The sequence below is a fragment of the Aythya fuligula genome, chromosome 18, assembly GCF_009819795.1.
Source record: "Aythya fuligula isolate bAytFul2 chromosome 18, bAytFul2.pri, whole genome shotgun sequence".
In the NCBI taxonomy this organism is placed as follows: Eukaryota; Metazoa; Chordata; class Aves; order Anseriformes; family Anatidae; genus Aythya; species Aythya fuligula.
In genome coordinates, this window is record NC_045576.1 from 1,314,369 (window position 1) to 1,327,654 (window position 13,286).

Here is a 13,286-nt window from a genome sequence, read left to right on the forward strand (position 1 = left end):
ACAAATTGTTCAGCTGTTAGGTTCACTTCTGCACTTTATTGTCCACTGATCAACTCTTCAGGTAACATGGAGTAAAGCTCCCCTGATAACCACTGAACTTGCTGTCTCATATAAACCCATACATACGCTTTCCAAGACAAACGCTTGATATGCTCACCTAAATGGCTTTTATGCATGTAGTTCATTACCGGTCTTTGATTGGAACCAGAAATAATGATAGTCAAGTACTATGAGTAATACAGAGTCGGGGAATTATGTTTGTGGGAATCAGTTATTAAGCGACATTGAAACAGATGGGAAGGTCTTACTGTTTTGCAGTAGCAGGATCACTGTTCTTACGTCAGGAAGGGCTGCTGATGTGGGACTGATTCTTTATGAATTGTAATGACTGGCCAGTGTTACCCGCCGAAAGGAAACCAGCATCATAGGAGGCAAATTAGGAGGTTACCCTCTGCAGCAAGTTTCACTACAGAACTGATCTCTGGGGCTGTCAAGCAGCTACACCATACCTGGTTAACGTGTTGCTTGATCATTACAAGATAGAGGCAGCAGAAAAAGTTGATTCTGAAGCAGCAAGAACAGTTTCTAAGTCTGCATTCAGACTGTGTGGCAAGAGTTGTGGCTGTATGGGTGGGAGAGCTGAGGTGCAGAAAGGAACCTGAGGAGGGTGCACATCTGTTGACTCACCCCACTCCTGAAGGTGTTTAATTCCCATCACTGGAAATCACTTTCACTAAATATCTCCAGTACAGGCTGAGTGACCATTTCAAAACGTCTTAAAAAAAAAAAAAAAAAAAGGTACAGAAACCAAAGCTAGCCCTTGGCCTCTAAGTTTCAGTTTTGACAAATTGATATCATCTTCTAAGAAAAATCTACCAGAAGCATGCTGGCCAGCTTTAGTGTGCTCTTTTTGGGCCATAGCTCTCTGCTAGTGCCCAGCAGGCAGTAGCCAGCAAAGGTTTGGTCTCTTGTTAGGTAGCTAAGGTCTGTTAACAGCAGTTGAAACGGTCTTCATCTCCATGGGTAAGAAAATGAGACAAAACAAACAAACAAACAAACAACAAAGCAAAACAAAAAGCTTTTAAAGCAGATTTTGTCAAGCATGAAATCCCACTGCTTTGGCATGCTGAAAATGCATGAAGAACATCAGGAAAAAAACAGGTAAGTGTGAATAAATGCACATATTAGTATCTTGCCCCTCCACCACCACCTTAATGTTTCTCTTGGGTTGGAAGAAAATGTAAATAGTGTTTGTATTCTTATTAATAAGGTTGTGAGAAATGCAGGATCTGTCATGTTACAAGCTGTGGGATACACTTGCAGGTCATTTACTGAGAAAACAGGTTTTCTTTTTAAGAGTTTCCAAATGCTATATATTTCTTTTGCCCCAAGGAAAAAGAAACTCTCTTTTTTCTTACTTTTTAAGGTGTGAGATGGAGTTACATGCAGACTTTTGGGTGATGGAAACCAGCTCATTTCACAAAGGCTTGTGATATGTCACTTGGAAGGGGATAGCCAGCTTGGGCAGAGAAAAGCACTTCCCCTCCTGCAGGTTCACACAGGACTTCTCTGAGAGGTGGATGTGCTTACATGGAGCATCTCTAGCAGATTGTGCAGAGACCTGGGGGTCCTGGGTGTCACACAGGAAGCATATTCAAGCAGGAGGAGATCTGGCAGTTGGACTGAGCATTTGTTTACAGCCTGTTCTCTTGCCTGAGTTTCTCTGAAATATGTGAGGGGTGCCTGGCAACTGCAGCACTGTGACCACTGTGAGCAGTGCGGGTCCCAACTAAACTGTGCTGCCATGTGCAGTGTCTCCTTGCTGCAGCACTGGGGCTCGTCTGGGCAGAGGGTTGTCACCTCTTGGGCATCCTTCATATGCACCAATCCCTTGGTTCCTTCATGTTTCCTACCTTCCCAGCTATGTCCGTAGGGCTGGATTGGTGGGAAAACAGACCTCATTAGGGCATTGTCCTAGGAAAGGATGGTGCAGGAGCCCCAGGCCTGTAGCACTTGGTGTTACATGCAGTTTTACACATACACCAGGTACCACCTTCCTCTCCAAAGCCTTCCATGCATTGGAAGAGGGGTAGCGTTCAGTTTTAAAGGGGAGATAGAGCTAATTGTCAATTTGTTCCTTATGGCAAGTTCTGTGAACTTGGAGGTAGGCAGCAGCCAGGTACCACTGCTAGGAGATAGACCAAGGTCCAGCAGGGCTCTGCCCTCTGCAGCTGACATCTTTCCAGCTCATGTAAAACCCCATGCACAGTTGAACAATCTCCTATCTCCTGTGGTGCAGCTCTGTGGAAGATGAGCCCTGCCACCAGCAGGCCCAGCATCCAGATCCGTGCCATTCCTCTAACAGCATCTTCCCAAGTCACTTGTGACTCTCTGGTCCCTGCTTGGAATATTTTGGCTGAGGGAGTCTCGGTGACAGTTCTCTTCCAGGGTTAGAAGACTTTGTGTCCTTGAGGGCTTGATGTTCAAAACACCCACACAAACATACTTTTCTTGAAAACAAGATTTATTAAAAGTAGGAGGAAAATCAGATCAAAGAGAATAATGTGTTCAACTCAGAGGGCTGGATAATCTGTATCCCAGAATATTTAAACAGCGGTGGAAGAAACTATGAATCCATTGCAAGCTTTTGTAATGAATCTGTCAAATCAGAGGCTGCCATCTGACTAGAAAATAACGGATTATTTAGCATATATTTCTAAAACAGACAAATTACTGGAGCAGACTGGTCTTAACTCAGTAATATGCAAAGTTTCAGAACAAACTTTGAAGGGCAAAATAAGTAAGAAATGTAAGTAACAGTAACAGTTGTATTAGGAATTTGCTGAAGATAGATCAGGCCTATCAGATAGTTTGCACTGCAAAGGTCACTGACTTTTAAGAGGAAATAAACTTGCTGGCCCTCCTTGAGCCAGGAAGGTTGGACCAGATTACCTCCAGAGGTCTCTTCCAGTTTTGTTCTGTGATTCTCTGAAGTGCAGCAGCTCTAATTAATGAGAGCTGTAGTAAAGCTGCAGGTGCCACCCAGGAGTGTATCAGCAAAGCTGTAGAAGTTAAATGTTGCCAGCAGAACTCCCAAAGAATAGTCAAGGGACTAGTCTCACTTAAGACATCGCCTTGGCTCAAAAAAAAAAAAAAAGTGTTAATGGATTTGCACTGGTATATTATTAAGAGAAGTATTTTCAATACAGATGAAGATTGAAATGTGATGCAGGACAGCTGGGGAAGACTATAGGCCTGGAGTAGTCCAAACAGGATGAAATTTAGCAGAACAGAGCAAAGTTGTGTGCTCAGGACTATAGCAAAGGGGAAAAGAGCTGCTTCAGGTAGGAGAAATCCCTGACGTGAAAAAAGCAGGTAGGAACTGGAAGTGGAAAATTATCCTGCTGTCTGAGCAGTGAAGGCCCCTACAGTCTCCCCACAGGTGTGGTAGCAAAGCCTTAACTGTTCTCAAGAGGGTGTTTAGTAAGTTTACTGGTGGGGTCTTGGCATGGATGTTGTATGTCTGATTTCCTGTTTTCCCTGCTGTCCTGATGTGTGTGATGTGACACATCGTAGTGTCACTGCTCATCCTAGTGACTGATGAAGGTAGGCGATACCAGGGAGGGAAATCATGTCAGGTCATGAATTTATTATGCCTCCACTAAGTGGGTGTGGTGTAGTGATCACTCGGACACCAGGGTTCTTTCAGGATCAGTAACCTGCTACTTCTTTATTGATGACATAACATTAGCTCTCTCTTACTGAGACCTAACTTCATCTTTCATATTGATGGGCATATCTTCATTCTTCCTTGTTGCATTCCCATCTGGAGGACAGGCTCCCTTCCTATACTATTTGCCCCACAGCAGTACTTTTCCAACTTTGCCCCCGCAAACACCCAGCAACTTCCATGCCTTAATGGCCAGAGAACAGCAACCCCAGATGGCAAGGTGTCTCCTGAATCATCCTTCTTTGTTCCCTCTAAACTCTTTACATTCCTGATGGCCTCATGGTTAAGAGTCTGATGTTATCACCAACCATGGGGCTTGTCGACCCCCATGGCCACGCTCTCCCACAGGTGGGGGAATAATAAGCCTGTTTCTATATGATGAGCTTGTTGCAAGCAGAGTTCTTGTCAATAGCTGTGGGCACCTGAGGAGTGATTATTCTAACCTGCCTTACACGCCACTCCTAGGTAGGAAATATCTTCTGTTCTTCTCTCTAGGGTGGAAGAGAACACTTTAGGAAGCTGAGATGCTCCTCACAGGGGGTTTCAGCCACCCTAATAACTGCTGGAGGGGCCACACAGCAGGGCACAGGAGGATTATGGAGGGCTTTGGTGAAAATGTCCTCACAGAGGTGACTGAGGAGCTGATGAATCACAGAATCACAGAATTTTCTAGGTTGGAAGAGACCTCAAGGTCATCGAGTCCAACCTCCAGAAGGGAGGGAGGTTCTCTGTTGGACCTGATTGTCACAGAGAAGGAAAAGTGATTGGGGTTGTGAAAGTCAGGTCTCTGGTGCGTGCAGTCTCATTTGTGTAGGGAGAAAAGAGCTCTGCACATCAAGGAGCACTAAGTATGTGCTGGCATAAGCTGTGTCTGCTGGGTTTCCCTCTCTAGCCCTATTTTGAAGCTTTTTGCCAGGGCAGTGACCATCAAAATCACTAAATGATGTTTTTCAGCCTAATGGCAAAGAAACAGTAAATTTGTTTACATGTTTACAGCTGTAGATCTGAATGAAATGATGCAGGGAAGAATTCAGACATTAGATATTCCCAATTTAATTGTAGTCTTCATCCATTAGCTGAAATGTCATTTCCCTCTCTTTGCAATCATGTTAATTTAATTCTTGAGCATCTTCCCATTTTCATAGGTTGTTGCTTCACTGAGTCAGCTTCATGTACTAAATTGAATAATAGTGAGCTCCTAGAGCAAAACCGTATGAGATCCAGACGTTGGCACAGCACTTCTTACTGCATCATAAACACAATGGAGCCTTTTTCTGTGCGCTTCACCACCAAACTTAGCTTCAAGCAAGAGATATATACTGTCCTGTAACAGACATATTGTCCGTTCTAGGCTCACAAAAGCATTTGGCACTAAGCCTCTGCTTCAGTAAAGAAAAAGACTACTTTGCCTTCCAGCTACAGTATCTTTTCATTCCTAGGTGTACATGAAAGGAGAAATACCCATTTTTCTTTGCTGTGCATTCTATCTGCTCTTCACTACCTATCTTTAAATCTTTTATCAAATGAATTTTGGTGAGATAACCTCCATCACTGTCTTTAAAACTTTGGGGAATCAAGATCAGTCCAGGTTTTCTGTAGTTCATGCTCATTTGCTCTCAGGCTTGGCAAATCCAAGTAGTTTCTCCTTCCACTAATGTCTGTATTTGGGTTGAGGTCCAGACCTGAGTTCTGGACTGTGGGGTTCAAACCAAGACTGAAGCGTTAGAGTGGTTGGAGGAGGGGTGAGGACAAACTCAAATGCCTTCTCAAGCCTTAAATTGTGCCACATTCTGTCAAAATACAAGTGGATCCATGTTATCTCTATTTTTCTGTTGCTGATCAAAAAAAAAGAAACATCCTGAACAGGGGCCAGGAGATACCCAAGCTGGCAGCTGCCATTGCAGAAATGATTTCAATACACCTCTTCAGAAGGGCAGTGCCTTGCCATCATTTCTCTCTTGAACAAGCTCTCTGGTCTGACCATGGACTGCTGAGTCCAGCTGGCCCTGTATCTCTTCTGGGTCCTACGAGCCTCTCTTTAGATCCCCTGTTATGCTCCATTCAGTCATTCAGTCACCATTTACTTCCTTCTTGTGTTTGCCTTTGTACATGAATTTTTCAGTCCTATCTGCCATCACCCCTAGGTGATGCCTGTACTTGTCAGCTCAGCAGTGCCAGGAGACATTCGCCAGGCTGGACCTCAGCTGTCTCTCCTATCTCATTGTCAGCGCAGGTTCTGCTCCTGGTTGTAGATGAAAACGGCTGGGTCTCTCCCTGACAGTTCAGGAGTAAGGATAGGCCAGCGATCATTCCCAGTAGACATCTCAGATATAACCCAGCCTGTTTTGGAGTGTAAAATGGGTCAGTAGTGTAGAAAGGGGCAGTTGTGTTGACATTAGGCCCAGGAATGATCTTATGCACATTTCATTTACTATCTTCAACATTTAGACATGTCTGTGCTAAAAGAAATTGCAGAATGCAGTTTCATTCAAAAAACTGGTCTAACAACACTCAGGTGCTTGCAGGTATCCTGGAAGTGCTCTAAATTTTCAGGCCAGTCACTGTTTTTTGTGGTTTTATTTATTTATTTTTTTAAATATTTTTATTTTCTTCTGTTCCCTTTCCCAAATTGCATTTGCATTCTCTGTACTGTGTTTAGTGGAAGGGTCACAGATCAGCTTATTTTTACTACTGTAGCAGAAAAGGGTCAGGTTCTCATTTGGAGCTGCAGCCACAGCAGGTGAGGCTTAAACAAATATGAGAGCAGTGAGGTTACATAACACACCTTTGGTACAGCCAGTGTTGGCCCAGCCAAGATCCTGAGTGTTAGCAGAGTTGTAAAGAGCCCTCTCATACCTGGACTGGCTTGACTCAACATTGCCAGTCCCTTTATAGCTAGGCCAGTATCGCTTTTGTGTCTGTACTGGTGAAATCATGCCACCAAATGTAGAGGAGATGCATCCATAAACAAAAGGTGGGAATAGCTGTATAGTTTCCAGTGCAGCAAAAGCTGAGCTGCTCATCATTGCTTAGTGGCTAAGACGGTGAGCAGAGAATCATAGGTACCAAAACACTGAAACCACTGAATCATAGAATAGCCTGAATTGGAAGGGACCCACAAGGATTGAGAAGTCACTCTTTGTAGATGAAATTAAGCTACTTAGTTTGCCCAGCCCAAGTAAAATGGCGGGGATCATCGTAGGGCCTGCAGTGACACAATGGACAGCATGCTCAGAGGTGGGGTTCTTCTGGAGCTCTGGGGTGGCCTCTCTGTCGAACTACAGCCCAGCTTGTTGCTCAGAAATAGCTTGGCCTCAGAGACCTGTGAGCAGATGGTGGTGGTGGCTCGGAAATGGAGTGTGCGTGCTCATCCATTTTGGTCTCTGAGTCCTGTAGCAGCACTCACAGGATCGTAGGGCTGGCTAAAGGAGGATGGAGCTGTTCCTGCACCTTGTTGTGTGGTGGAACCCCACACCACCACTGAGAGGAAGCATGTCCAGGGGAGCAGACCCACAGTGCCCCCTCCCCATCCTGTTTTACAGCCCACCATGAGCAGGGAGATGGAAGTGCTGGGGCTGTCTCTGAACTGCCAAACCTAGCTTTCAGATTTACTGTTAAATCTGTGACAATTTTCTGAGAGCATCTCATAAGGGAATGAGGCATTGTAAACACAACTAATCCCCGCTGCTCCGGGAGGTGATTGGAGATAAGGCGTGAAGGAGAGAGCCCCTCTCAGGAACATGCAGGGTCTCCAGCAACTGTCAGCAAAAGGAGTGTGCTGTGGAGTGTCTGTGGTTTGTATGTATGTGCTGCTATTTCTGATGGTTACCACAGCAACACTTGCGTCCTGTGATACACGTTCTGCCTTGTGAAGTACAAGCACACAGAGGTGCTTGGAAGTGCATTCCCAATGAAAGAAAAGCCTCTGGTGTTCCCGTCTTTCTGCACATACCCCCCAGCCCTGCCCGTGGACCCTCTTTCTCTGGTACTTGCTCTCTGTCTCATACTCTGTGATGCAAAGTAGGGAAATAACAGAGGGTGAGATGGTAATGGTCAGTGTGCACAGGAAGATATTTCAGGTTCCTTTTTTTACCCTCTTATCAGCTGTTTGCTTTTGGCAGGATTTGGCTCCCACCTGCTTCTTTATCTTTCCATTCATAAAGAAAGGTAATGTGCCCATGAATTGTAACCCAGTTTTACCTGCAGCCAAGACTGAGCCATGAGCTGTGACAAAGTGGAGATGCTGGGGAGTTGTCTTTTACACAACAGCTCTTTTCACAGACCTCAAAACACAGAAAAGAAAAAAAATATAAAAGAAAAAAAAATCAATAAAGCAATGAATTAACTTGCTTTGTCCTGCATAAAATGTGTCTTTTGGAGGTCTTCTGGAATCAGGAGTACACAAAAACTGTTGCAGTGTAAACTACACAGTGTGCTTTAGGGAGATAATATTGACAGTGTATGAAGCCCTGAGCCACAGAAAAGTGGACAGGGCTTAATTATCTCCTCTTTCTCCCAAGGAAGAGCTAGAGGCAGCCTATGAAACCATCAGGAGGCAGGTTTCAAAGCAAGCATGCAAAGCAAGCATGGGGAGGTGTTTCTTCAGTAGTTCAACTGTGATTGGTATTAAGGAAGCGTTGCCTATTTTGTGTCATTATTGATAATTAACATAACATTCAATTATTATGACCGCGTATGTTGTCATTAGTCATGTTCTGTCAAGTTGTGTTATCTGACTGCTGAGAATTAATTTGAAAGGTTTCCTTCAAACCTGTGAATTTTCTCCACAGCATGTCTGTCCTTTTAGTATATTTTTTTTTGAGCTGTATGTTTATTTATGTCTGCTTCTTGCTTAAGTATTCATTTGATCAAATCATGAATTCTTAGTATCAACTCATGTTTTGCTGCATATATTCTTTTCCATCCATTCTATCACAAAAGGATAATATGTAAATGCTTTGATTATTTTTAGAAGTGTTTCTTAAGTTGTCTGTGATACTGAAGGCAGTGATGCTGACAAATAATGGTCATTGGTGTCATGTCAACACAAGCTAAAGCAATTATTTTTCAGCCATCTAACACCACAAAAGCAGATGTAGGAAGAAACTGCTAATTAAAGATGAAAGCAGGCTCAGGTATATAGTCTGTGATTAAACTGATACTTAATGCACAGTTTTTCTTATGCTTTTCTGTTGAGCTGTTCCCTTAAATTACTAAATCTCTGTAGCTGTTTAAAACACTTTGGTCCATTCCCGCTTTATTCTTGAACTTCTAGACTGAGTTGGTTGCCTGGACCCTGGCAATTACCTCATCTCTTGAAATTCTAAATACCTCAGACAAGCACTGGTGTGTTAACGGTCATATATAATTGCATTTTGCCTGATGCTGTTCATATAGTTGGTGTTTTACACTGGAGTGTCTCTTCCCCAGAACAGGGTTGCTTTGTTCAGGCATCTTCTCATTTGCTCCCATGCCTCAGACTCCATTTAACCCATATAACATCAGCACAACCCTAAATCCTTTCAGGGAAGGAGACTACATTCAGTCTCCTTCCCTGAAAGGATTTAGGGTGCAGTTTTAAAGAAGAAATGTTGCTCCCAGTCATGTGAATCAGCTTTGGGGCAGCAGGACTGGGTGTGCAAGGTATCCATGTGTGAAGCAGTTGCCTTGTCAGAGCCTGAGGCTGACTTGTGGCAGGAGTTGTATGGCAATTTATGGCATCAAAAGGAGTTGTGTGGCAAGTTGTATGGCATCAAAGCAACCTCATAAAATCTTGGGCAAAAAGGGCAAAACTGAAGGTACCAGGGAGTTGGTTATAACATCTAAAATGTGGAGGACTTGGGCAGGGAGACAGCATAGGAATTTTCCCTGAGATCTTGGTGGACTTTGTACCCAGCCCCACAGAGAGAAAGAAAATGGAATTAGTTAAGTGCACATTTTTAGAAGACGTTGTGGTTTTGAAACCACACTTACTCTGTCACTTTATGATTTAGTGCTTGCATCTGGGTTAGGATAAGATGACCCACCTTCTCTATGATGCCCTGGTCAGATGATTAGTTCAGCTCCAGACATCTGTGCTCGGGCGTGCCCATTTCCAGTACCCTTGAAAATTGGTACAGATCCAGAAGCAGAAAGCCACTGTGAAGCAGCAGCTTGTACTGAAGATGTGCTTGTGTCACCAAGAACAGACCAGAGTTCTTCGTGATAGCTGAGAAGGGAGTTGCTCTGTGCAGAAGGTAGGGACAGCCCACTGGCTGCACTGTTGTATAGCTGGGTTGTGGTGTGTGCACAACCAGGATGAGCATCCATGTGCACTGTAGTCACTATCAGGGGTCAAGAAGTCAGACTTCACCATAACAACATATATATATTTATGTATATATAGGGGGGGAAAAAAAAAGTATGATTGAGATACCAATTGGAAATATACCAGTCCTTAACCAGATCCCTCTACAAAAGTGACACTGGGTTTTGCACCCAAGACTTGCCAAGGACGTGGTGAACATGCAAGGACAGTCACTGATATGCAAGGGGTGCCGATTCCAGATGTGACTGAGTTTTTAGCCAGATTTCTTATCTCCTGAGGCACTCACAGCTCCTCTGGAGAGATGCATCGCCATCTGGTCCTTTGTGTCTCATGGAACAGCTCTGAGTGCTGACCCATCCCTGCTAGCAGTCTGTGACCATAGCCACCACTCCCATCCCAAACCGTGCCCAAAGCACCTCAGCCTTTCCTTCTCTGCGGCTGCTCATCCTCTTCCTCAGTCCTGGATGGAATCTCTCCACAAGCAGACTGTGAGAGGCAACCGAAACCTCCAGAACAAAAGTTTTTGTGTTTTCATGAGGGAGCTCCCTCAGTGCTCTTCTGTGCCATCAGTCCATAAAAGCACCGTGCTGGGGCAGACAGCCCAACTCCCTGCCCGTCAGAAGGCAGGCCCAGATGCTGAGGGAAAGGATGTATGAATAGGGTAAGCACGCAGTGATGTGTCTTGCTGTGAATCAAAGCTCAGCTTCATTCCAGATTCTCTCAACCTCCACAAAACCCTGATACAATGAATTCTCAATTTAGTTATGCATCATATAAGAATGTACTGCTCTGTTCATGCCTACATTATTATCCTTCATTCATCACCTCCACCCTGATCTCTCTCTCCAAGTTGGCAAGTCCATGTCAATTTTGTGGCTTGTTGAATGGAAGCTATATCTTTCTGGGGACAGAGAAATCAGAACTGGGTATTGCATCCAAGATGAAGGCCTGCCATGGATTTATGGAGTGACATAATAATGTTTCCAGTTTATTTGCTGTTTCTTTGCTGACATTTGATTGCTGTTGCACTGCTAAGCATTGAATTGTTATTTGCAGAGAATAACCATAAGGACTCTGAGATCTCTGAGTGGTAATAGCTAATTCTGAACCTGTCATTGTTTACACATATAAATAGCTAGGGTTGATTTTCTGCATGCATTACTGCATCTATCAACACTGAATTTCTTCTGCCATATCATAGCCAGTCATTTAGAATGATGGCACACTTTTGCACTTCTTTGCCATCAGGTTTGGTTTTTACTACCTGGAATTAGTTTGTCTTATGACTAATTTTGTCAGCTCACTAATCATTCACTCTTTCAGGTGGTTTTTGAATATGGTGAGCAGTTCAAACCCTGTGAGTAGCTTCCCAGCCTGTTTCCTATGCCTTAATTGGTTGCTTGTCTCTGAGACCTTCTCCCTTAGCTGCAATAAAATTGTTAAGTGAAAGATAAATATTCTATTTGGATTAAGGTACAAACATGGAGAGACACTGGCCCCATGGAGGCAATTCTTCCACCTTCCTGAGTGATTCCTGAAGCTGGTGTGGTGACCTTCTGGAGATACCTCTGCCTTTCCAGCAATCACATATGGTGACACGCTTAAATTTGGGCATCCCCCTGTTAGCAACCTAAAATGGGTTGGAAGTCTTAAGTTTCTCGTTTTCTCTAATTCACACCATTTTTGTGTTGATTCACTGCTTATTAAGGCTCCTACCAGTTTGTCTAGTGCCCACTGAGCAGTAATGGACCACTTCCACATCTGAGTTTCTTTAGGGTGGCTACCATCTGGTCCTAGTAAATTGTTATTATTAGATTATTAATTTGTCCTAAAAACTCTTCATCTGCTGCTTCAATTTAAGAGTCTTTCTGGTGATTAAGGGACTGGAGCATCTGTCATATGAGGAAAGTCTGAGAGAGCTGGTATTATTTAGCCTCAAAATGAATTAGCTCAGAGGGGTTTGTCAGTTGGTTTAAATACCTTTTGCCAGAGGGAGTACAGAAGCTGGAGCCAGGCTGTTCATAGTGGTGCCCAATGAAAGAGCAAGAGGCAATTGGCACAATTGAAAGAGAGGAATTTTTCCTTAAATATAATAATTTATATTTATTTTTACTGTTAGGGTGGTTGAAAAGTTGCCCAGAGAGGTTGTGGAGGCTCAGTCCTTGGAGTTATTCAAAGACCTATCTGTACACAGTTCTGGGCAGCCAGCTCTGTCTGACCCTGCTCTGCGCAGGAGGGTTGGATGGATGACCTCCAACCTCAGCATGTGAGTGATTCTGCCCCTGTAAAATAGGCTATAAAACAGGATACCCTCCCCAAAGTCTGCAGTGAATATTCCTCCAAATATGAGCTGTTTTGTGGTGGCCTTGCCTTTCTTGGGCACTCCCTATACACCTTGATCATCTTTTAGTTTTATAGGCTCTGTGGTAAGTTTCTTGTGCCTGGAGAAGGTTTTATTATTGTTTTTTATTGTTTTCAGAAGATTGCTTTTTAAAATCGTTTTCAGCCTTACCATGACTGGATTTTGTGCTCTTTTCCGTTTTTCTCATTTGGACATGATTTCCTTTTTCTGAAGAATGTAATTTTACTCTTAATAGTCTCCATTACTCTGCTATTTAACTATGAGAGCTCCTTTCTGATCCTTGTTATAGGTGATATATATTTATTCTAAGTCTCTAATATGGTTTCTTAGTGTAATTTCCTTGCCACCTGCAAGCAGTTTATCTTTTTGGCATCTGCTTTTTAAGTTTAGGAAGTTCCTTGTCCTGTCTCTGGATGGGATAAGTCACCTTCCACAGTGCCTGTTAGCAGAGCCAGCTTGGATTGCACACCTAACTTTAAAATTATGGTGGTTTTAGACCAAGAACCCCTGCTGTAGGTGATCTGTCCTGTTCCTAGTGTAAGAAAAGCTATTTTATTGCCTGGAATTTTAGAAAATTATATAGGACTATAGCTGGAAAAGTGAGGCAAGTCTGCATTCATTTTCTGATCTCTGCATAATACTGCTTAATTTTCTGACAGATATGTGTACCTAGTTGCATGAATAATTAAATATTTTATGTTAAAGGTCTTTGCAAAACCACCAGCTTGACTTTTTCCCACTAACTTGCATTTACTGGTATTGATGGCCCTCACTGATACTCTGTTAAAAATGAACAAACGTCTGGGGCAGTAACATTACTTCATCAGCCGTACGTAACTGTAATGAACAGGAGATTGTCAGCCCTGAGAACACAAACAACCCATGAA

The 13,286-nt window shown here is 43.4% G+C and overlaps 1 protein-coding gene across 1 annotated transcript in view; it reads left to right on the plus strand.

Moving 5' to 3' along the window:
* DNAH9 (dynein axonemal heavy chain 9) overlaps positions 1-13,286 on the plus strand; it is a 194,174-nt gene that overhangs the window by 157,802 nt on the left and 23,086 nt on the right. The window lies entirely within an intron of this gene.